General features: G+C 41.6%; 1 protein-coding gene across 12 annotated transcripts in view; it reads left to right on the top strand.

The window, feature by feature from the left end:
- The window catches only part of si:ch211-285f17.1 (sickle tail protein homolog), a 170390-nt gene that overhangs the window by 55491 nt on the left and 88396 nt on the right, over nucleotides 1–26503 (top strand). Inside the window, exon 1 of one of the 12 annotated variants that reach the window (XM_064332800.1) lies at nucleotides 21180–21330. The exons of the other annotated variants lie outside the window; for them this stretch is intronic. The gene's annotated coding sequence lies outside the window, so the exon portion shown is untranslated. Of the gene's footprint in view, nucleotides 1–21179; nucleotides 21331–26503 lie in introns of those variants that run through there. 12 annotated transcript variants of the gene reach the window in all.

The following is a 26503-nucleotide window of genomic DNA, read 5'->3' as shown; positions in this document are numbered from 1 at the left end:
CTGTAACAAAAGCAGCTTGCCCACATAGTCAAGGTTTACCAAGTTTTCTATATACTTATTGCAGAGTGTTTCTAGGCAACAACCGCTGTGGTGAAAACAGCTGTCCATCCAACTCTGTACAGCGAATGGAATTTCTGATGTTTGTCAGAAAGCGTGTTCATATAGTGCTCCTGTAGGGGCCCACCAGATGGCATATGGCTAGGTTGTGGGGGTGGGGGGGGGATTGGGGGTGCTGCTGGCTGACACAGAGATCTCTGTCTAGAGAGAGAGGGGTGGATTGAGGGGGTTAAGACTAAGGGAGAGAGCGCTTATGCACTGCAGACTCACCTCAGCCACCATGTCTTCGCCTTCGCCATCGCCTCGGGCACTCCAGCATTTTCAGACCGACAGAAACGCTGCGCTGTCTGCAGCAGACCTTTTACTCATCATATGACGAGAAGAGAAGGACCCCCCCCCCACACCCCTGCTTTTCCTCTAACTCTTTGTTTTTGAGAGGAAGCAGATTAATAAGGGGATTTGTCCTCACATGAATGTTGGAGCGTGTAGCTTTGTTTCTTGTAACACATCAGTGATACAAATCTAGACTCTCTCTCTCTGCGGCACTTTGTAATAATGCCTGTGTGGGAGTTGCTAAGACAAGGTGATGCCAGAAAGCACAATCATCTCTGCCCCCCCCACCTCGCTCTCTCTAAAAGGTTTTTTTAACCCATGCGTTCATATACCGCCATCTCCCCGTTAGGCTTTGTTATGCTCAGTGACCTGTGAATTACTTGAATTCTTGAAATTGTTTGTCACTTCAATCTGCTGCTTTTTGGCACAGTGCAAGGTGCAGTGGAGCAGCCAGCCTGGCATTTGTCTAGTTTCAGGCCTTCACTGGAGATTGCCCCCAGATTCCTGTCAAATGTTACTTGTTTGTTTTTTTTGTTTTGTTTTTTGTTTTTTGCCTGAGCTGCAGTTTTTTTTTTTTAAAGAAATGCATTCCCTTAAAAGAAAATAAGAAAATCACATTCCTTGGAAAAATGAATGACAATTTAATTATGCCTGGGGATTACATTAATTGCAGAAATTTTGGACCTCAAAAAAATAAGATAAGCTTGGATCTGAAGTTTAACTTCAGTCAGGGAGTGTGTGAGGATAGAGGGGTATGCAGTGGGCTCATATATTCTGAAATAGTTCACAACAGTTGCATTATTGAAATGTCTGTAGTCATTTATTTTGAAATACAGTAAGTCTTGCCTTTTAAGTAGCAATAGGAATTGGGGGAGGACTGCATTTCAAGAAAATATGATCCCAGTTGGAATTTGCGGTTAGGGTCACAGACAAAATAAGCTAATTAAAAGCATGTGCGTTTTTGTAAATAAAAAATGTCTTTTCCTCATTGTTGAGTCTTGGCAGTCATCTGCACTGGAGCAAAATAAGAAAAAGATTAATTATCCGCTCTCTGAGACGTTTGCAGTATTAGGGGAAAGTCTTTGGTTCCTGTTGGAAGGAAACTGGAAAGCTGCTTTCCAAAGTTATGAAAGAAAATCTGGAATTAAATGTGCTGAGCCCGGTGGTTACACTGTCTGCAGTGGTTGGACAAGTCTACCAAAATCCCAGCTCTGGTAGATTGGTCCTCTTTGTTCTTTAATGTTGACTTAAGTTTCCTCGCCAGGCTCAACCGCGAAGTTTAAATGGGGGTTGTTCTGAGCAAGAGACAGCATGCATTGTAGCACTGTGGAAGTGTGTCTCAGACTCTTGGAATTACCTGGTGAATCTCTGTTGGCTGTAGTCTGGGCAGGATGCAGCCTGGGGGCACTTGTGCTATCATTCCATGTCTCCACAACGAGAAAAAAACAGCAACATTCTGTAAACAGTATCTGTTATCAGATAAGGAGCATTATGTATGCGTGTGTAAGGGAGGGAGAAAGAGAGAGAGAGAGAGCGAGAGAGAGAGAGAGAGAATGAGTGAGAGAGAGACAGAGAGAGAGAATGAGAGTGAGAGAGAAAGAGTGTGTGGTGATGCTCTTTTCTTCATTGTTTATGCTTTTCGAGAGTTTGTATTGGATGACGCTATTCACAAACTTAGCAGTTGATGTTTTTTTATATATGTGGTTTAGGAGAGCTCTGGAAATACAGCACTTCCATATAGCCTGTCCTGCTCACTTATCACGTTTCATGACTTTTCCATGCATCCACATTGTGTGAAGGCTTAGACTCCAAAAGGGAAATAAACTGGAGTGAAGTTAGAGAACAAAAACATTCCGTTCTGGAGAGCTTTCTATTCTAAAAAGGAGTATGAAGTCACTTGCCAGCATTTCTGATGAATCCCTGGTATTTAGACGCATTTCGTCAAGGTTATAAAAAACAGGAAGAGTAGAAATCCAATTTCTTGGGAATGCTTTCCTGAAGTCACACCTGGAGGGAGATGTGGGTTGCATTCCAAACTTACCACTGAAGCCCTGGAGGCCTTGGTGAGGGCTTTCATTTCATGACGTGGTATATCACCAAGCAATCAACCCAGACCCTGAGGGAATGATGGGTGATGGAGTCACAAAAAGACTGTGGAAAAAAAACTCTCAAATCATCATTGTTCCAGTGCTGCTACCCTCAACTTTACAGATTAAAGGCATAGTTTACAAATGCATCTCACAAGACTTCTGGGAATTCCAGTTTTTCAGATGATACTCTAAGCAAATATCATATGAAATCTGAGAAATGCAGTGTCATTGTCACGATTTGCCAGACCAATAAAATGCAGTTGATGTATGGCTAGGAATGTATGCTTACTGAGCAAATGAGCAAATACAGTAAATTTGAAAGCGTATTCATCATAGCCAGCCGTTCTCTGTACACACCCTACAATGATGAATGAAAACCATCAAGGCAAGCCTAAAATAAAAAGAGTTTAGCTTCCTTCACCAGCCCTTCTAACATCCTCAGTGCATAACAGAACTTAACATTGTGATACGTCTCCCCTGGTTCCCAAAAGTAGAGCTTTAAATTTCAATGGAGAAGTTCAGAATCTCGCCTTGGTGCTTCATGGATGAATGCAACGTGGTGTAATACTGAAGTATGCTTCCTGTGCGTGTCCAATTGGGTTTTGTCTGAGTGTTACATGTGGTCCAATAGGATGAGTTATAGAGAGAGGGATTATCTTTGGACATTGTGGGCTGAGAAGGGGTAGTGGGGAGCTGTTGGGTGTGCTGAAAATATTTCCTGGATATATAAAATTTGTGCAGTTTGTTGCAAAAATAGAGTGAGGTGAAGCGGTTTGCCCTTCAGGCTATAATGGAAGTCAATGTATTCCACTCCTGTATCTGTGTATAGTAGGTGTTCTTTTGTTATGCTTGGATAGTTTTGGCTCTGCTGCAATTCTCTGGGCAGTCTTTGAGGCTGCCGCCTCCCTGTTTGAGGAGTTTGACGAGGCACCGAGCCAGAGGATGGACCGTGGAAAATTAGAGACTGTGCATAAACCTCTATGCCTTCTTGGTGATACCTGTTTTTCACTCTGGTAAATGGCATCTGCCAGATGATTGTACTGTACTGCATGTAACAAGGGAGGTTGAACAGAGACACTTTGGAGGCACACACTGGCTGAATATTTATATAAATTTTCTCCCTTACATTGTATCTGTTAACTCGTGCAAAATAGTCTTTGGGAAAAACATGAGAAAGACACAACAACTTCAGGAACATTGTTATCACAGCGGCAAGACTAATCTACTCTTTGTCATAGTAGTCATTACAACCAATCCAGCTTCATGAGGGCAAATTATACTTGGCTCTTATTTTATGTCATCAGGTAGGTTAGGTAGAATCACCTCATGTGTTCTACCAGATTTAACTCAGATGTTGACTAAAGATAACTAAAGTGTGCTTCATGCAAGACAAAGAATTGACTGTCCCTGCCTTATAGGATCTCTGATAACAGCAAACTCCATTGACTCACTTCCTGTAGTGTCACAATCATATGAGATAAGTGTACAAATAATAATTTTTAGAGTGTTTACTGTCTAGAAGCCTTCCTGTTTTTGTTTTTAAACCTAATTTCATTTGTAAAAAATGTCACATTTGAGTTTTTTGTAACACATCCATTGGGTGCATGAATTTCAATGTGTTAGCTGAGATTTAATAAGCAGAAACAACATGACTATCTTATCTTGTTGGAATGAATTATGAAAATATTTGTTTTTGTATTTTTTAACCCGAGGCTCTTCAAAGGAAGGCTCTTTTAATATGATGTATACAGTTTCATTACACGCATTGCAGTCAAAATGACTGGTGTGGTGAATATACATCAGCTCTCCTGTTGGGTTTCCATGATTTAATACATTGTAAATTCAACACAGATATGTTCAATTAGAGTGCTACACTGATTGATCATGAATGGTCTACTCGGCTGGATTATAGCATTTCACATCACAGTTCATATGTGAACATGCAAGCATTTCCCATTCTGTGTTATTCATAGGGGAACGTGAACTCATCCTGCCCTGAAGTACAATGATCAATGTTTAATTCAGAGAGAGAATTGGATAAATGGACAATGGAGCATGATTTATTATTTTTCATTCAGTGCTGATGTGTGTGTGTGTGTATGTGTGTGTAAGAGAGAGAGAGAAAGAGAGAGAGTATGTGTGTCTGTCTGTCGGGGTGTTGGGTGTGTGTGATTCTGCAAGAAGGAAGTTGATCAGAAGGTATTTCCATCAAGCCGATTTTGAAGTGAAAAGGAGTAAAATCTTCCTCGAACCAAATCTCAGTGCTCTAAACACGTCAAATATTTATAATAACTGTAATTCAGAAGTTTCCTCCTGTTGTTAATGGGTCGTTGGACTGGAGACGTTTCTTTTTCGGTATAAACACTAGTTTCACTGTTTCTAAAACTGTTGCATAACCCTTCTGATTGTTTTAAAAGTATGCATGTAAAAGGGTAATTATGGCGATCTTTATATGTCATAAACCTGGCCTAATCTCCACAGATTGGGTCAGACAGCGGTACCATTTCATACAGGAAGCACCCCGCCACCCCCACCCTTCTGCACAGTCATGTGACACTGTAACAGTTATAGATTTGAACATTACTTTCTGTGGCTGTCCATTGTGATGCACTCACTGGAAAAAAAAAAAGTCTACAGCAGCCATAATAACATGGTCTCTGAATGTGTGCAGTGTGTTTCGTACTGGTTGCAGCACTGGACTTAAGAATGCTGATGCTTTTGGCTTAATTTTGGTAGTACCGCAGCCTCTGCCAAGCAAGTTAATGGTTACTTGTTTATTTCTGTCGGCATTTCATTTATCAGCCCTTGCTCTTCTGTGTCTGGTTGCATGTGCCGAATATTGCTGAACCTTTTTGTTGGTTTGCCTCCCCCTCCAGCAATGTTTTTATTTGTGTTTCTGCTGCCTTATGTGCACATCTAAGAAGGTGATGTACACTACACTACTTCCAATATACTGTCCCATTGTCCCATTCATTACATTACATTACATTTATTTGGCAGGCGCTTTTATTGAAAGCGACATACAATAAGTGAATACTTCTTAGCATCATGCTTATCAACAAAGATGCCAAAATACCTCTCTAATTGCTTTGATGTTACCCGCCTACACAGTTCAGTTCATTGCCACAAAGAGTGAAGAGAACAGTTTTCAAACAAGTCCCTGCCGCCCATATTATGTAGAACAGTGGTAACTAACCCTATTCCTGGATATCTACCATCCTGTAGGTTTTCATTCCAAACCTAATAAAGCACACCTCATTCAACTGCTAAAGATCTTGTTGAGCTGTTAATTAGTAGAGTCAAGTTTGCCAAAATAGGTTTGAAATGAAAACCTACAGGATGGCAGATCTCCAGGAATAGGATTAGCTATCACTGGTCTAGACACAGATCCCACCTTAGCACCATTGTTGCTTCTCATTGGAACAACTTGACTGGCTTAAATGGTACTCCATTCAAGGAGTGTGTGTGTGTGTGCATGCACGCACATGCCTGTGTGTTTGTGTGTGTGTGCAATAGTGTGTGTGTGTGTGTGTGTGCGTGCGTGCGTGTGGGTGTGTGTGTGTATGTGTGTTTGTGCGTGCGTGTGTGTGTTTATGTGTGTGTGTGTGTGTGTGTGTGTGGGTGTGTGTGTGTGTGTGTGCGTGTACCTGTGTGTGTGTGTGTGTTTGTGTGTGTTTGTGAACAAGGCCTCAGTAGTAAGCGCTGTTTCTTCCTTGTGGCCAGATGGCGGTACAGGCTCTGAGACGCTGGGGGAAATACAGGCCCCTCGATGAGCTGGGCTGCTGCTCCTGAGGTGGCTTGGCTTTGTAAGGGCTTGGTTCACTGTAGTCTCTCTCTCTCTCTCTCTCTCTCTCTCTCTCTCTCTGTTAATTACACTGAAACTCCAAATGAAGCAAATTGCTTTCAGCAATCAGGGAGGACAGTAGTACCCAGTAAAGTATGAAGTTGCCTAAATTGAAATAGTTTTCGCCTTTGCCGTTCGGCCTGGTGGGGGGGGGAGGGGGTGCCGGCTTTCACTCTTCAAGCTGTGACCGTCTACATTTTTTAACCTGTGTTCGCACATTTTCCTCTCCTTGTGACATCTGTTTCTCATCATAATTCCTATTTAATCAGGATCCCCCCTCCCCTCCCTAAAAGGGGCAGACGTTATTTAAAGGTGCAGAAGGAGCAGGTTTAATGACTCCGCTGAGAAAACAGGCATGTCATTCAGACAGATGGCGACATCGACCCTTTTCGCGTTGTTTTTAACCTGTAGCTGCTCCCACACTGCCCTGCTGAAGACTGAGTTATATATTAGCGGGTCTGATCCCGCTCGCGTCTTCGCGTGCATGTATTTCCACTTACCGTCGGCTCGGAGCGATGGACTGAGCTGTACAGACCTATAAATTGAGAACCTTAAAGACATTCCAGGGATGCCTGGAGTTTAGGACTACTGCCTGCCAATTTCGCTCTCCAAAAATAGGATCCCTCAGTATTTGTATGGTTGCTCCCCGCTGAGCATCGCTTCCTCCCCCCTGCTCGCCCCCCTCCTGTGACCTTCAGAAGCAGGACAGCGCTGCTTTATCTCCATCATGGTGGATTTCCTGTCAGGAGGATGCAGGCAGCACCTGCTCAACAGCTTTGCATTGGATAGCGCGCAGCAGCGGGCCGCCCTGTAATTAGACAATCGGTCCGAAGGCTTTTCCGTAGCTTCCCACCGGGGCGGTGCTGAGCAGAGGTTGTCCTCCGCTCCTGGCGTTTTCCATAAAGCGTAAATACACAATGCCACCGAGGGCTACACACTCTAATCCAAGCCTTGAAAACATGTCGGCTGAGGCAGCATTCATAATAATACCAAAGGATTTTATTTCTGTTTATTCATTTATGTACTGTGGTATGTAGTTGAAAATTTAACATGACTTGTGTATCCAACATACTCTGGTATTAGAAATGTGAATGTTTAAACTGTAAATTGTTTTTTTTTTTTTTTTTCAAATGCCATGGCCTGGTTAGCACTGTAGAATTGCATGTTTGCTGCAGATTTTCAATAAATAAAGGATCAATTTATTTTCTCCTTGTAGTTCACACATGTGGGTATAGTACACTTCTTTTAAATTCCATCTACTGCCTGGCTGTGCTCCTTCATAGTACTATTGAGTGAACTATTGTGAACAGGAATGTACTAGAATAAAAGAGACTTATGCAGTTAACTTCCGTGTCTCAAACTCAGCAGCATGTGTTCCTCTGATTGAACTCTTCTGTGTTTCTCTTTTCAAACTCACTACAATGGTTTTCAGCTGCTCCACTGTAATGTATTTATTTTGAACACAAAATATGGGAAAAAGTTTTTAACAAGCAGTAATTTCTGTTTAAAACCACAGCAGAAAGGAGCTTTGCACGATAATCATCCATCATGAAAATGTATGTTCCGAAGTTGCACTTAGGATGTGTTTTGACAGCTATTGTGTTAGAGCTGGGATTGGGTTTGAATGTTTTGTGTCAAGTGAATTGTGTGGAATGTCATGTCAGTGGGGCTTGCTGACAGAGACGATGTGGGTACTGACACTCACTTATATTCCCTTGTCAATTGAAACATCACTTTGGCCAGGATCCAGGTAGCTAAAATGCAGTCTTTTTTTCTCTCGGTGAAACTGTGTCTGAGATAAAGGATTCAGAATGTTAATTCCCAGGAAATCTTGGCTGCGGTATTCCCTTGCCATTGGCCGCTTTTGAGATCTTAGGTTTGTTTGCTCTCCAGACGGTCTGGATGCAGTCTGGGCCTGGGCCCTGACTCTGAGTAAATCTTGTAGCCCTCCCAAATCTGGAGCATGGACTGAAGTAAAGAGAGCCTTTCCAGGTTTTACTCAGCGCAGTTATCCAGTTAACTCAGTAATTCTGCTTGGTGAAATACCCCCTTGCTGAGACAGCAGGAGTCTGTTACTAATTCAGCGTTTTCTGAAAGACCTGGGACTCTCAGCCCGGGCAGCTCCCACAGAATTGGTGTAAAAAATCTCAGTTTTCCTTACACTTTGGCAGTGCTTTGTTACTTGTGTCACGTTAGTAGTGATTTCTCTGCAGGTCGATTATATTTTGTTAACATGGAAACACAGCGACGATGTGCCCCAGAAAATAACATTCTCAGCTATTGTCAGACCTCAACATGTAAATGCAAGTTTATGAGAAATAGGGCTTATCCAAAATGTTAATTGTGCATCCATAACCCACCATCAAAGTTAGATTGAAACAATAAAATTGCCTTCTGTTGTTGGCCTCTGACAATCGGTCTGTTTACACACCCAAAGATGTGGTTTTCTTTTGTGTAGCAGTCATTCAGTTATTATGGGAGCTGATAAATGGAGTGATGTATTTTTTAACCATGGCAGTGTGTTAAGCACAGAAAGACACTGAAAGCACGGCTTCAGCCAAAAATATTGCTATTTCAGTCCTGGCTGTGCTGCCGCTGTTTGCATTTGCAAATTTATGATGAGTTATCCCATGTGACAGGCTGAGGCCGGATGGTCAAACAAGTCATTTCGCTGCAGCGTGCATTCTGTCAGCATGCTGCTAGGCGCCAGTGGCCTTTCGTGTTTGTTGTGTTGATTCGTGACGTGGAGCGACGTGCCCTAGTTTACCTAGACACAGGCAAACTTCTGGAGCTTCGCTGCATCTATTTAACACATTTTGGTGCTTGAAATCATTTTTGAGTGTTAGCTTCTGCCTGTGCAAGACATTTTCTTTTTCTTTTTTATTTTGCGTAAGTGGTTTCATTGAACGGATGTATTTTGCATGAGGCAAACCATTGTGAACTGGTCAAAGAATTTAGATTCATAGTTGTTGCCTGTTAAAGAGTAATACATTAAGGTATTGTCCATCATTTTTTTCAAAGCTGCCGTTGCATTTATTTGGTGCAAGTTGAATGTGGTACACCATTGTGTACCACATGCAAAGAGTCCTTTGGTGTGACCCGTTTGGTCTAAAATCACTCCCCCTTACCTTCATTGTGGTTTTAATTACAGTCCACCTACCTTATACCCTCTGTATTCATATTAAGATGATCCCATTAGCATAATATTTAGCCATACACATTTTGTATTTGTTGTAACCTTTTATATAACCTATAACCTTTTATATGTAACCTTCTTTATATACACATTTGTTATAAATTTAGGGGGCAGTATGCCTGGGGCAATAGTGAGCCACTGTGTTAGATTGGTGAGATCTGAAAAGAACATAGTAGCTTTGTGGAAGAGGCTGTGCTAGAACCTCTAACATGGCTTCCCTATGTGGGGAATCTAATGGGAAAGAGGAATGCCTGAAAATTGATGACTTTATCTTGTTTTCTGCTTAGCTTCCTCAAAACAGGATTCATTTCATAAGCCATTTGTTTTATTTCATTTCCAAGTGTGGGTGCATCTGCCCTGGGGTATTTTGGGTTTTCCAATTTGTTGTTCTACTATAGAGCAGTCATTACGTGGTCAAGTTGTTAAAATCAATGTACATATCTCAGCTGTCCTCGCATTAAAATTCAGTTATTGGATATTTGATACAAGTTGTCCTATTGCTTTTGGCTGGATATAAATTATGTTAAGAAAGATGCCTCCCTCTGTATTCATCAGGAGTGTTTATGTATGATGTTGCAGTCAGTTGGAACTGTCCATATCAATTCTCATGAAAAATTCATATGAAAGAGTAACTTTGGAATATTTTCAATTTTCACTCTGTCAGTCAGGCATGTCACAGGTGTCTCAAAAATAACTTTCTCTATGTTGAGTCTAATGCGCTAACACAGTAGCATACATATGGCGACATTCTGGCAGATTTTTATGATCTTAATTGCATATATTTCACATAGCAATGGTAAACTCATGACGGTCTTCTATAACCACATGTCATGTCAACCACATGACAGTCTTCTATAACCATGTGAGGAGAGGGGTACTTAATGAAGTTTAAAACCCTTTTTGACCAATCGTCTGAGCTCCCAGGAACATAGAGGCAGATGCATCTGTGAGCAGCTTTGACAGACATCTGAAGTGTGCCTGGTATTGGCAGATTCCGACCTGTCTGTGCAATTAACAGTGACTGACAGACTTTAACAATGCAATGTCATGAGGGGATAGGCAACAGACACAAGCCTCTGAAAAAAGCAAAGGAGTGCACCTCCTACTGGCGAAAATGAATCGGTGCACTGATGGATGTAAGGAAAGAAAAATAAGATTGGCAGATTTGTCAAATGTGAAATACTGATTATGGTGGATTTTTGTAACCTATTCTGCAGTATGTATTAACACAGTGAGAATGACATTGTATGTCCTGAATGAGCATAAGCACATAAGATGTATCTCACATTGTAAAATAGCAGTTTAATATAAAAATATATAATTATAATTGAATTTTTTTTAAAAAATCCCATTCTGCCTGGCTTTCAAATGCACTTTGCTGTAGCTTTCATCCACTTGTGCTCCCAGAGCATATTTGAAATTATATGAAAATACACTTTCTGACCGGAGGTTACTATAAAATGTTGCAGCAAGCTATGGGAAATAAAACAGTAAATAAGGAGGGCTGTGACACCAACATACAATAAAGTAATAAAAATATAGATGGTACATATAATAAGAACCTTGAAATATATTTTTTACAATTTAGAAAAGCACACAGAATACTTGTGAATCCCCAAGTGGCAATAAATAACATGACTACCACAAAATAAACCCTTCTGGTTTTTCCAGTTTCATCAACCCAGAGCTAGGGGAACACAAACGTGTATGTTTGAAAATCATAACATTTTTCTCAAAGAAGCTGGAATAAATCGATTCTGGTTATGCTTGAAAACCTGTTAAATAACACCCTCACGTGGATTGGCCCATTCAGACCAATGGTGTATTTATAAACTGGAAATAAGAGGCATGCTAAATGTAGCTCCCTGTTGGAGCTCACTATTGCACCCATGAAGCCAGTCTTTTTTTTTTTTTTCAAGTGAGAGGAATTTAGTTTGGAAAATTGCAGAGCCAGTGACCGTTTCAGAGAAGAGTATGCAATTTAGCTGATAAAATCCCAGTTTAATCTACAGCATGTGACGTTATTTCTCTGAATACAAATTTTTGGCAGTAACTTTGCAGGAATTCAGCCTAAGAGTCCGCGACTGAGCAGGTTTCTACATCACTGCTTTGTACCTGTAGAAGTCAGTGAGGAAAATGGTGTCTAAGCAGATTTCCATGCACACTCACAGATGTGTCGTAATCAGGGTCTGACCCTGGGGACGGGTGTTTGAGTTGTTAGCATTGTAATGCAGGCGGAATTGGAACACCAGGTAGAACCGCAGATCAGTGAAACTACAAATCGACTCTGTTGATGCTTCTCTGTTATTTTAATCTGGTGGATTAAAAACTTTTGGAAATGGACCAAAATTTTAGATTGCGAACCGATTGTACAGCTTGCTTTTTCCCCCCAGAAAGCTTTTTTTTTTTTGTGGATGGTTCCGCACACAAAAAAAGGTCCACAAAAAAAGGTTTTTGAGGGAAAAAAGCAGGCTGTGCAGTTGTGCAGTGGGCTTGATTGTGAGTGAGACTAGCAAACCTTTCTGCCAGCGGGCTTCATTTATCCACACCACACGAGCCAAGCTTGCACAGACATGTGTCAGAGGGAGACAGTTCATACAAGCAGGCAGTAGCTTTAGCAAGCAGACCATGGGTGCCCCATCAACCATTGGGGGTTGGTAGTGGGGAGTGAGATGCTGGTCCCAGCCTACTGAACCCTCCCTAACCCTGAGCAACCCGACTGGCAACTATGCATCACCATGCAGGGCTACAGTCCAGATTCAATCCGGGACCGTGGGGCACATTCATGTCCTAAAACAGTGCCTTAACAGAATGAGCCACCATGCAGCAGATCATTTTTTAACAGCCAGCATGAAATTTGTTTGTTTTATTGAAAATTGCCATATTTGTGTTGTCCAAACACATGCTGAAATGTAATGCTTCAGGATATGTAACAAACTGGCCGATTTTTTTTTTTATGGCTGACAGCATTGTGAACTCTTCCAATCAGTTTATTTGTGTGTGTGTGTGTTTATGTGTTTTGTGTGTGTGTGTGTGTGTGTGTGTGTGTCTGTATGTTAAATAACACAGTCAGCCCTAATAGAATCTGACAAAGCGGACTCTGCTGTTAATGGAGTTCAATGAGGGTCAAAGCTGAATCATTTAAAGCCCGTGAAAACCGAAGTCCCTGCGTGCCGGCATTAATAAAGCAAACTGCATCTGCCGTAAAGGACTGAGCACTGTGGCTAGCAGCCCCCTAGTGCGCTGTGTTGTTGACCGCCGCACTGCCCCGGGAGGGAAGGATTCAGTCAGGGGGATTTTCCTCGCCTCATTGCACAAAACAGACTCCTCCTGGGGAAAGCACATATATTTATTAAATATATGCAAATATTTGTCATAAATACACAGAAGTGGCCAATTTTGGATATTTTAATATAGTTTCACTGTGTATTTGAAATGTATGTAAATATATGATGCAAAAATATATGTGTGATAAATACATTAAAAATATAAGTACGTATATTTAAATACATGCAGTTCCCATATGTTTCCGTATGTCGTTTTTCCGTATGGGTGCCTGTGGTGTAATGGCTGTCCAGCTGGCAGACTGCGGGGTGAGCAGAAGCCAGGGCTGAGAGCACCTGTCCCACTGGAGAGCACCTGACCACGCTCTCCCAAACTGATGCAGGGCTTCTCGGGGAATCAGGCCCGGGCAGCAGCTCGCCGCAGACGCGCCCGTGACACGCGTGCACCAGGAGCACGTGTGTGCAGCGTAGCGGTCCACATGCTGCCGCTCAGGTCAGGCGTAGGTCCCCGGTAACACACGCTGCCTGCCAACCCGTGCATCACAGCATGTCTCCGACAGCTGGCTGTGATGTCACTGCAGCGCGTGGCGGAGGCACAGATTGGCCGCCAGGTGTTCTTCCCAGCAGCCTCTCTGATGCCAGATCTTGTTTATTTATTTATTTATTTATTTATTTAGTCATTTATCTGCTTGCTGTGTCATAATGAGATTTCAGTCGGAGCTTTGAATCAGGCAAACACAAACTCAATTTGAGTTTCATTTAGAATAAAATCTTTATAATAATGAAGCCGGTGAATGATAATACCTGTCCTTTGAATGATCTCAAACAGGAAATACATTATTTCGGCAGCGCTTAATTTAAAGGCCACCTTCGCCTGAAAAATCTATATTTTATGTTTTGTCTGTCATTCCACAAACTGCACCTGACAAGAAATGGACCTGCTCAATTTTAAAGGAAGCCTCCAGCTTATTCCAAGCTGGTAGTTGACAGGTTGCCAATCCAGTCTGCACTTCTTGCACTTGCTGCCTCTCTTGGGACTGTAGTGTCCCCTGCTAGCAAATTTCTGCCCTTCGATCCCTGATCTTTGCACTTCTTTGCATTTTAAGTCGCTCTGGATAAGAGCATCTGCTAAATGCCAGTAATGGAATGTTTTGCAGTGCACCTTCATTAAGTGTGTTAATGATTTTGTTCACTCTTCATTGTAAGTACTTATGCTTTCGAACATGGAGTGGTCGATTATTTGCATTTCCACACTGATACTTTATCCCAGGCATAAGTGCATTGTTTGTGCATTATGGAAAAGAGAGAAAGCAATGCAATATGGGAGATTGTATTTTCAATAAGCCGATATTTTTTGAAAAACAATTCATTTGAACTTCAATTATTCAAACACCAAGAACACCAGAAATATTTTAAAACCATCGCATTCTTACTATAATTAGGACAAAGGACAGTGTATGAAAATAAATGCTTTTGTGAAATTCCCCTTTAACCATGTGAATCAAACCAGTGTTTTACTTTACCTAAAAATTAATCCCTTTCATTTTAAAAAAGGAAGCACAGTGATCCTCCTTTTTTAAGAACTCAATGCTGGAGGGCTGACTCAAGTTCCAATCTACTAATTGGCCGGAACTTGAAAGACCTGCTTAGTCTGTTTTTTTTAACATGAAAAGCCTAGTTTCTGTAATTGGAGAGCTCTTAAACACCGGCATAAGTCAGCCTTCCACTGTTTTAAATACACAAGTTCAGACTGAGGCAGTGACACGTTGCAGTTGCACCCTGATTGTCCGGTGGATGGTCATGCGTTGGTCCCACCCAGCTGGTCATACCCGCACGGTCACGCATGAACGATGACACCCACGTTTGTGTTCGAACCTTGGTCACAAAGAACCGTATGGGCTGCATGTGCCTTGTGGAACTCCAGCCCGTGTGTGTTTATTTGACAGACTGAATTGGCTGGCGGAGCACAGACCATGAATCCTGGGCTTAAAATGATCAGTGTTTATGCGAGCACTGTGAAAACTGCCGCAGTGCTTCCCGGGTATTTTAGATCAAAGCCCATGTTAACACCAGCCTCATGCTGAGGAACAGAAATAACCCATTGGCATGGCGATACAGGAACAAGAAAAGGCTGATTCCTGGAGAATCACCAGATTTCTGTGAGACTGCAGGTGGCCATGTCTCTGAATCAAGCCATTATTAAGCAAGGCCAATCTAGCCAGCAGACAAGTAGCTGCCCCAATATGCTTCAGACACAAGTATAAATTTTATAAATTTTAGACATAAGTAGCAGCCACAGAATGCTCGCTGATGTGTGAATTTGATGGCTGTGTCACTTTCTCTCTCCCGTCTCCCTTATTCATAACTGAAACCACAGTAGTGCTGTGGCAGTACACCACATTTCTCATAAAAGGACTTGTTATACCACTGTGCTTTCTGACAGTCCCTACACAGGTAGCACAGCATATACGAAGAGTGCATTTATTAAGCCATTTATTTATCTGAAGCGTCTCACTAAACAATCAGTCAAATTTCCTATGTCATGAAAAACATTAAAAACATTCATGTTAAACAGCCTAACAGAAGTAAGTTTTCCTTTTCTTCTTTTTTTTCTCCCTGTTTCCGCGGCTTTCATCTGCGCTAACAAGCAAAATGAATTGCACTCAGACAGGCACGTGTTTCTACCACAGCATTTGTGCCTTTATCTGTCCTGACAAGATAATCCTACTGTCTGCCTTATATTGTGTTTGAAACAGTTGAGCTTAGCTGTTGCCTTTTAAAATAGTTGAACTAAATGTGCTTGAGCAATGTTAAACTGCTAAATGTAGTTACTAATCATGCACATTGTTTGGCTGAAAAGAAGCTAAATTAAAGTTTTGGAGTGGCCTGGTAAAAGTCTTGACTTGAACCCAATAGTGATGCTATGGCAGGACCTGAAAACCTACTAATTTGTCTGAATTAGAGCAGTTCTGCAAAGAAGAGTGGGCTAAAACTCCTCAGCGATATGGAAGACTGATATCAAATTATAGGTATCATTTGGTTGCAGTTATTGCTGCTGAAGGTGGTGCAACCAGTATTTTTCCCTTTAATAAATGAAATAATAATTAAATATATGTGTTTTGTGTTTTTCTCATGTTTCTTTATCTAATATTAGTTTTATTTTTTCTAAAAATCTAAAACCATTCAGTGTAACAAATATTCAATAATAGAGGAAATCAGGAAGTAAAAAATACTTTTTCATGGCACTATATAATATATATCTTTAACTACTAATTTTGCTACTGTGGTATTTCCAATTATATTGGCTGTCTTAAATAGTAAGAGGTGTCTTATCCACCCAATTGATTTTTAAGTGACTGTTGAGTTTTCAACTTCCACTATACTGAAATATAATAGATTGCAAGGTGTGGAATTCACATTTGCAGTACTTTTATCCAAAATATATTGATAGATGAGTATATTAGCCATGACCATTCCCAGTGCTGTTGATGGTTGGACACTGGTACCATGGAGGATTGATTTCAGGTGCTATAGTTGCATGTATTTATTTCATTGAGTTCTACTCCTAACCACACATGTATTACTCCTAATCCCTGTCATATATTTAACTGAACTGTGTCTGAGAAAATTGTCAGAAAGTGATACCTGTCCTCTGTCATCCCAATGTAAAAAAAAATTTCAAAAGTTTGTTATATATCCATTAGGTGAACTTTTCTGGGCATACCTCTCACGTGGTTTGGTCATGTGGATGTATCTGGCTTCTAAATCAGTGAACAATGCCAAATGAAGTATCTTTAGTTTGTTTAATCAAACTACAAAGCGTTTCTATTGTAGTGAGGGGGAGACAGAGTTAAAGCTGCCCAGCATGTATTCAGTGCAGACATTGTCATTCATCCTCTGTAGGCTTTGGTGCTCTCTTCCTTTGCTGTGAAGGCTGAGGGTACTTCAGTCCATTGGCGGTGGCGTGACTCAAAGCTGGCAGGACGCGGTGGGTTTTTATGCCCATGCATACAGAGGCCTGATTTTTCTCTTGCCCCCAGAGGCTGGCCCTATCGTGGCATACCACTAGCGCTAGGGCATTCTGGGTAAGCACCAGAAGCCGATGATCTGGAAGCAATTCAGTTCCTTCATAACCCGACAGCGGTGAAAAATCCACAAGCAGAAAGCGATTCTTTGCCGTCATAAGGAAGGCAAAGTGTGTGTGTGTGTGTGGGTGGCGGGGGTGGGGGGGGGGGATTTTAGGCATGTGACTGCTGACTGCTGCGTAGTAATGCAGTACTACAGTTGGGAGCGGACCCAGCCCCCCTCAGGGCGAATGTGAACTAAATCAATCACCTCTGCTTTGTCAAACCGAGGAAACCAGCCATGGGTTTATCTGCATCTGTATCTGAGCTCCAGCACGTTCACCACTCTAGCATTATCCCTTCACTGCACTTCTCTCTTCAGATAAATATCTCTCCTCTCTCTTTTGATGCCTTTTCGTGATGCCATTTTTGCAGCAATATTGATTCAATGTGTTTGTGTGCTGAAATTGCTGCTCTATATGGTATTTTACACTGGTGGTGTTGGGTGCGACAAACCCGCCAAATATTCAAATGTGATCATGCATGCACAGAAACTTGCATGCTGAATACAAAAGAGCAAGTGTCTAAAATCCAATAAGCTTCTTTAAAGTTAGATTTGATATGATAATTACCATTACTGTGTCAGTAATAGCCACATTGTTTGCAGTCTTCTTTCTCCAAAATAATATTATATTTTATCTTCTAAGAAAAATGAGCACTCGATGTGCTTCTTGTAATAGCTCCATTTCAAGTGGAGCTCTGAAATTTGGAGTGTGAAAATGAACTTTTGTGACGACCAGTCACCACAGATGTTGCCAAAAGCACCAAAACTGCAAAATTAAGGCTATTCACTAAATATCAAAAATCACTCAATAAACCTTTGGTGTATCTCATAATTTTCTCTTGAATAAATGCATCTATTGGCATAAGCACTTTTTAAATTATGGAATACAATGAAGTAACTATACCTTGAATATGTGAAGAACCATGATGTTTACATTATTGCTCAATTAGGTGTTCAGTTGTCTCTTTTTACTAAATTAATACCTATATGTGACAGACAACTGTTTTAATTACTTGTACCAGACAATAGGGTGCAGCCCATGCGGGTCATTCGGACAATTCAAAGCTTTCTGGCCAATTAAGCTAATCATTCTTTGTATTGTTCACAGCATTAAATATGTTGTATTGAAATAGGCATACATGGACCTGAAGTGTTACAGTATAGTCATATTTTGTCCTAATAGTTTTTTGTTAATTAAAAAATATATATTTTATCTGGGATTCAAGAGCTAAAAAAAGTGATGCAAGTTTTTTTTTTCTTTTTTGTGAAGTTTGCATTAGCATAGATTGGGTAGAGTCTGTGATTATTCTTCCTCCATAGTGATCATTATAATTGCCGTGTGCTTTCGAGAGTAACATTGCTGATGATTACAATGCAGCAATGAGGTTTTAATTTCAGCAGTGAAAATGCTAATTAGATGACAGTTGTTATCTGATCAGAAAATGCATACTAGACTGGGCCAGCACCAGTAATCAGTTTATGCTTTTTGTGTAATTCACACTCCTGGACTTCCATCGGTTCCACCAAGGTCTCTGTACTGCTAACCGCAATTCCATTGCCTTGGATTTGAGATCAAGAAATGTCAGTTAAAAAATGGCCATTCTTCAGGCCTCTGTTTGATAAAAATGTCAAGTCTGCCCCTTGGCACGTTCCACATCTGGCTGGGTACAACACTCCCTTCAGTCCATCTTCAGAGATACAGTTCAGCTGGAGTGTGATGTGACCAGAGGCAAAGGGATGCCCACAACTGTTCATATTAAAACACTGAAAACTTTCTTTCATCAACTATGCTTTCATAACGGCAGCACTGACACACTTTCATATCACACAAATGCCAAAACTGCAGAAAACCATATTACATAGGAGATAATTATGCAAATGGTATTTGGTTTAGGATTAATCAGTACGTGTGTCACATATCTGAGATACTGTCCAGCACTGTTTCATTTTGTCAGTGGCACCACACCAGGCTTCTGGCAACCTCTTGCAAAATGACATAATACAACTGCTTCAACCACGTATTTAAGTTTGAAACATGGCATAATTATAATTATGAAGTATTGTGTTGTGTTGTATAGTAAATCAGTTCCATTTTATTTAGTATTCAGCATTTTCATCAGAGAATCTGGCTTATAGGGGGCTTTTGGTCTTATCATTTTTTGTTTAAAGGCACGATAAGACTGTGTCCTTCAGGGAAAGAAGTGTCGCACAAAGTTCTTTTTTTCTTTTTTCTTGTAGCCAGCTGCACAGCCACATGAACTCAGGAACCCCACGCTTAATGGCAATCTAGAAATCATTTTTTCATATATATTTGTTTCATATGAATTCAATCTACTATCCGAAGCAGGTGGCTAATTAAAAGAGTTGCTCAGAATCTTAAATAGGAACTTCCAGTCAAGACAGACAGAGGCCTCATCACAAAATCCGCTGTTTGTACTTTATTCAGCAGGGGATTGGGTTGGCAGGAGGGATTTTTCAAGCAGAAGGCAGCTTGGCAGTTTTGTTTGTTTGTTGTTTTAATTTTTTTTTAGAGAGAGAGGAGACAGAATGATGTCCTCGCTATCTTTTCGCACGGCATCATTAAACTTTTTTCTAAAGTGTTCTACAGAAGCACATTCTTCATTTTGACTTCATTTTGGGACAGGCTTTAATAAATCACTCAAGTATCGTGGAGGCAGAAGCTGAGGTCCATCAATTTTTCAAAGCGGTTTTCCTCTCCTCACCTGCACGTCACCTTTCCAGGGGTAAAATATTGATGGCTACAAATTACCGTCGATGTTCCTTTCACACCAGGATCCTCCCTGCTGTCTAATGTGTTTCAATTAAGCCTGTGTCCAAAATAAAACAGCGGCTTTTGAGTAATGGCAGTATTCACACTTCTTGCGAGAAATCAGTGCTGCAGTGTATACGTTTAAAACAAGTCGGAAACTGTGAATGATACAAGCTCCCTATTGTGGAAGTCAGCTGCACCAGTATTCATGTTCGGCACACTTACTTGCATCCTCGCATGACATCAAAACTTGTTGTAGGTCCCCTTGGTGTGCATTATCCCCATATGAGTCAAGGCTTTAGCGAAGTACAAGTGCATCATGGCAGCAGTAAAATGTGCCTTGCGGTGTTTGCTAATTGATGACTTTAAGAGCAGCTGGCTTCAGCACAGAATAATCCCTCTGTTCCTGTGTGGTTTTATGTTTGGCTGGAGGTGTAACTGAGACAAAGCAAGTCTGGATGTGTCTGTTTTATATTATTTTACACCAAGCAACTGATACAATCTTCCCATCATCGGGCACTGGGAATGCATGCGTATGTTAATTCAGAACTGCACAGCCCCGAATGTCTCATGTTAACTTAAGAAGGGCGCCGCTTATACGGTGTTGAAATTTTTGGCAATCGGTGGAGGTTCCTTTGAGAACTGAGCAGAAACGCTGCAGATCTTTCCATTGTTCAGACCTCCCCTTCACTGCGTTCTTTCTTTGATCTGGGGGGGAGCTTTCCCCGCTCGTGCTCTGAACCTGTTTACCAAAACTTTACGCTGAAAGTACACCCGTCCTGCATACCGATAAGCTGAAGGAAACCTTTTGTCGCAGAGAGAGGCGGGACCCAGTCCTGATTGAGTCTCGCGCTCATGGTCACGTTGTCAACCTGAATTCACTCATATTGTCCTGCTTTCAAGTTGTGGGGCCTTGAATTAGGGGAGAGGTGGGGAGGGGTTAGGGGGCGGGGGTGGTAAAGAGGCAGGTGACGAAAAACGGAGGGAGGACGACCGGCTTTTGAAATGGAGTAATGAGCTCAGCCATTCTTTAAACGGGTCGCCCCTCACACCTTCTCCAATGGCAGGCGGTCGGGGCTTAGCAAGAAAATTCCACACTCCCTTAAGTTTGCTTCTCAGCAGGAGACCACAGCAGGAAGTCCTCCACATGTTTCCCCTTTAGCTGGAGCAGATCACTTTTCTTTCTCTTTCTCTCTCTCTCTCTCTCTCTTGCACTCTATCTCTCTCTATCTCTCTCTATTCTCTTCCGTCCTTCCTCCACATTGTGACTTCAAACATGGTTGACCCAGATGTAGAGTAAATTTTGGTTCAAAACACACGCACATAAACACACACACACTCCTCCTTCGAAACAGCCTCAACAATAGTTCCGTGACTCTGGGAGTTGGGGGAGGGACTGGTCTGCTCCCACAGGGGAGGGTGGGGGGAACAGGGGGATCTGGGAAGGAGTGGGTGGGTGGGGGGTGCCTGGAGCCTGCGTAAACACACAGAGCACTGTAAGTGCAGGACTGAGAAGCAGGGAAACTGTGTCTGGGCAGGACGCTGGGTAGGACTCTAAAGTTGAGGTCCCAGCAGTGGCTGTAAGTGGGACACACAGGGACGTTCGGTTCAGCGCGGGAGAGAGGAGGGTGAGTAGCCTGACGTTTCACACGTCCACAGAAGAGTTTCACCAAACGTGCGCACTGCTGCTCACCCGGGCTTTCTGTTGTTCTGTTTGTTTATTTGCTGCAGTGTTATTTACTGAGCTGCTTTTTTATGTGTTTATTTTTTGATATTGTTCTCCTGCTGCTGAAATGCTTGCCGGGGTCACTTAAAGACAAAGTTGTTAAGCGTGTTCTTCCATTTGTGAGCTTTTGAAATGAAGCAACATCATTCATTTTAAGACTAAACTGAAGACAAACCAACGTGCATAAATGCTGTGATGTTGGTATTGATTGCAAGGCTAATCCTTCTCTTGAGTGGTCAGGTATGGACTTGCCAGGCTAATGATTTACCAGTTGTTGTTTTGTTTTTTTTTGGATGGACCATCCAAAGGAGAAGGCTAAAGTGGCTGAGGTGTTTCTTTGCCTAGATCTTATTTCAAAGGTGTTTTTTTGGTGATGTGCGGCATTTTCTTTCAGTCAAGTTTTAAAAAAAAAGCTATCCCTGTGTTTTTACTCATAGATAAAGTCGAGCAGTTAGAAAAGTTTAACTGTGAGACTGATGTTGGGTTTAATCACTGTATTTTCAAATGCTGACCCAATATTATTAGTAGGTCTTTTTAATTATCAGCTTTATTTGCTTTTTTCAAGTTGAAGCATGCATCATGCATAATGTTTTGATTAAGGTCCATTTTTTTTGTTTTATTAGTAAAGATGGTTTGGCTCCTTTTCTAAACATCACTGAAAGCCACCAAGCAGAGAGTGTGGTTTAACTGTGGTCATTTAAATTTAGATTTGACCATTTATGGATTTGATAGCCGCTTTTTCCCAGGCTCTCAAAACCTTTAATCATTATACTAAGCTATATCCTGCAGAATATTGAATGCTTTCACATGAGAGATCAGTGATGCACAGGATTACTGATAAAGTTCATCTCCATACTGTATTGTAGAGTATGCTGTAACTGAAGTAAAATGTAAAGTATTTGCTGTGGTTGGAAGTGGTCGTCTTATTTTCCTGTCTGGATCCATGATTGCCCTGGACTCTGGTCAGTTTTTCCATATTTAAGTAGATTTGCATCTGGAGAAACTGGGACTTGTCCCATGTGGAGCCCCGAGGAATATGAAGGTTTCAGAAGCGTTTGCGCATAAAAGTTCATAAATCTGACTTAATGTCAGACCTGCAGCTTTGATAATCAAAATCAAGCCCATGCTGGATGTAGCTTTATGGTGTTGTTTATAATGCGCAAGCTTTATCTGATGGATTTAGCAGTGCCCTGAAAAACAATATGGAGTGTGGCTTTCAGTTATGTGGTGAGACATTACAACAATGGGTACAATAAGAACAATAACCCTATTATACTAAGGCTATTCTTTGCCTTCGCAAAAACAATTTTGGCAAGGTCAGCCAAAGTCACCAAAATGAACTTCGAAACTGTGTTAGTTAAGAAAAAAACCTCAAGTTTCATCTTGTTTAAACAAATTGCCATACTTTTAATTATTTATTTGAGGGTAATCCAACCTGCTTAATGCATCATTGTTTGCGAGCATCGCATTCAATAGCTCTGCATTCACATGCCATCCCCTGCTAATAGTTTGCAAAGGTAAGCAATAGCCATAGCGAAGTCACCATTGCAGTCCATTCTGCTGGGTCTTCAGCAAGGCCTGCTGATCTCCATGGTCAGGCCTGAGCCACACTGATGCTCTAATTCATCAGCCCTGTTCTCACAGCAGTGTGTGGGCCTAATCTAGATCATAGCGGGGAAGGAATTTCAGCACCTAGGTGGGGAGCCCAACTGCTCTAAGAAAGATGAAGGCACACCTACAGTGGAAATGTTGTTCCTCATCGGGCTGTTGAAATGTGTTTCCTGGGTTTTTCCAGGTGCCTTTACAGACGACAATTTAGAAACAATTCAAAAAACGCACACACAGTTAACGGCAGCCATTAGGACGCGCGCCCTTGTGTAGATCCTATTTGGTTAGGCGGCGTTTCTCTAAAACGCCAGCTGATGAAAGCCGATTGTTCGGCAGCGCGTCCGAACGCTGACACACATACCAGGGGCCTCGGCGGGCCCGAAGCTCTTGATCCACGTTAATTGTGAACGAGGCGCTGGGCCGCATTCCTGCGCTCTGCTGACGAGGGTTTTAATTGGAGCGGCGTGACTAACGAGGCCGGGGGAGAGGCCACAGAGACGCGCTCTGTGCGCAGGGCCTGGACGGCCCAGTGCAGCTGCTTCGGGGCTGGGGCCGTGGAACGAGGGCGTCGCCGGCCAGACGCCCGAGTTAAAGGACCGTCCACCCAAAATGCAGGCAGCAGCCCTGCTAAACCCAAACAGCACGTGCACATCACACGCAGGGCGGGAGGGCACTGGCAGGTTCACATCAGTTACCTGTCTGAATCTCTTTAATTGGATTCCAGCACTCTGCTGTTTCTGACTTTCACTTCCTGTTGTGAAGATATCATCTGGTGTGACGTCACACCAGGGGGAACTCCTTTCAAGAGAACATGGCGGCAGGACATTTATAGGAAACAGCCAGTGTCACACAATGTCAATCAGCAGTCAGTAATATTGACCTCAGCTCTCCTGCCCAGACTCTTCTGAGATTCATATAAACTGTATACACTAAGCTAAATCTTACCAGTGAACACAGCCTTGTTACTAACTCCTGTGGCCTGACCTTAGCTCTGAAAACCCTCACCTGCAAGATATCAAAAGGGTTAGCTTTCACCTAACTATAAGCAAGACAGTTTGTTTAACTTAATGGATGTGCAGAATATGGGCATGAAGGTTTCATGTACTGTGCTTTTGTGTAGGAAACTTGTGCTTTATGATATGACTTTGTAGGGCTTTGCAGAGTAGGAAGAAAGGTTTTCTTTATCTGGACCATAGCTCCCTGATCACTGTACAGATAGATGCCGCATGTGTTTGAAGCAGCAGTTCTACTATGTTTTCAGTTATATTCTATTGTTTCAGAGTCAATCCCTGTCCTCAGCTGTTTCTCTGTTGCTACATTTATTTTGTTAAACAGTCATCCAAAAAAACAACAATTTGAAAAGTAATTGTCTGCAACAGTGTGAAACTGAGCTGTCTGTTACCATTATTTATTTTATTATTCATTCAGGAAATGTGTTCATGCAGAATTGCTATTTAATGGCACTAACATTGACTGACAAACAAGAAATATCTAGTGGCATTGCTCCACCGTTACTTTTGTTCCTCTTGAAGTTGCCTGATCCTGTCTCCATTTCCTCAGACCCTCTGTTCAAATATAGGAAATGGCACGTTTCCTGGAACCAGTGTCTTTGAGACGATCCCGACGAGGAGCGTTTAAGGTGAGATCCGTAACGGGGGCAGCTCTGCTGCACAAATGAAACGAATCAGCGGAATGAACCCGAGCGGATCTCACGGCGCTAATTTGCATCCTGATATCGTGTGATTTTGTGTCGGAGCGTGTGTGACGACCGCGTAGTCCGTAGCTGCGGGCTACTGCTTCGACTGCCGTGACTGAACATGCAGAGTCCTGCAGTGCAGTATTCATGTGTAAGGATGTATAATATCCTCCTGAGACCTGGCAGAAAAAAAAGAAAAAAAAACAACTTTTTGACATAATAGCCTAAAAGTATCTTGGATGACAAAAGCATATTGCACTGGAAGTATTTGGAAGTACAAAAATGTTTTTTTATTTTATAGTGAATGTCTGTTGTAGTTTAGTTTTCAGAACAGGAGTATAAATGCTTCTTGAGATTAAGACCAGAGACAGGGGGTGAAATTATTTTCTGGGTCTTGAGAGGATGTGGGAAAACAATAGAGAATCATGTACATAATTGCATTTCCCTGAATTTTCCCTTCTTTTAAATGCAAAGCTAAAAATATTGATTGATATTTTGTTTTTGTAATCCGCCGAATAGGTAGAAAAGAAAGAGACCGAAATCTTGCCTTCCTGCAGGTCTTAATTTTAAACTTTCCATGATGTGAAAATCTTATCTCAAAGTATTTAAAGCTATTCCAGATAAGCCTTTTCTATTTCACAAACAGACCTGTGTTTAAATTCCTTAGAGTAGCTCTGGAAATTGCTTCTAGACGCCTTTTAGTAGCTGCACTTTAATGTCTTCTTAACTGGAAAATGTGACATATGTTGAATTTAATCCTGAGGAAAGGGCATCGCTTAGACCCGCCAATAATTATTTATTGCATCAATATGCATTTTTTTGTTAAAATGTCATTTAAAAGCAGTAAATCCGCTAATCACAATAATTATTCTTGCATGGAATTTAACTCTGAGTTAATTCCATCGCCTGTTATTTAACAGGAGATATCCCATGCTGCTTATTGCACGGGATTAGGGTACAGGTTTTCAATAACTAATCGTGTCTGTGATAAAACATATCTGAATTTGAGAAAAACGAAAATTTGCAGTTTGACATACAAGGTACTTCTGTTTTAATGGTGACCATATCTGTGAACTGCACGTGAAACTCACTTCCGTCGTTCGCTATCCCGTGAGCTTATATAACGTTCAGCAGTGTTAAGGGCATATATGCTGAGGTGTGTCAGGGATTACATGCAAATGTTGAACCTTCTTCTAGTGATGATGTCAGCGCTTATGGAAAAGGGGGAGAAACAAAATCCTCCAAGGCATGAAATGAGTTTTTAAGGGGCTTGCAGTAGAGAGCGTGTTTCTGTTATAGAAAGGGATGGGTGAGTAATCACAAGGGTGGATGCACTTGTGTGATCCAAACATGACCAAAGTTTTTTTAAATTGCATCATTCCTACTTGGGTTTCAAATGTGTATACAGCCTTCCAGATTCACACTCCTTAGCCTTTTCTATCCAGTGCAATAACCTAATGATAATGTCATAACATGTTTATTAGGAGTGCCATTGGAATACAGAAAAATCTGTTATGTTCATATCAAATCAGGGTAGACTTACATTCCTTAAGGCATTGTGCAGTGCATTATAATAATGATTTGTAGTAGTAATAGTGTTTGTTTCATTCCTTTAGCAATGTGTACAGTAGTAGCAATAGTTGTCGTAGTAGCAGTATTACGAGTAGCAGTCTTAGTTTCATAGGGACGGTTATTGTAGCAATTGTAATAGACATAGACATAGACATTTTAGTAGTAGCAGTAAAAATAGCGGCAGTAGTAGCCAGGATGC

Source organism: Anguilla rostrata, chromosome 4 (assembly GCF_018555375.3).
Source record: "Anguilla rostrata isolate EN2019 chromosome 4, ASM1855537v3, whole genome shotgun sequence".
Taxonomy (NCBI): domain Eukaryota; kingdom Metazoa; phylum Chordata; class Actinopteri; order Anguilliformes; family Anguillidae; genus Anguilla; species Anguilla rostrata.
This window is presented reverse-complemented; position numbering and strand designations above follow the sequence as displayed.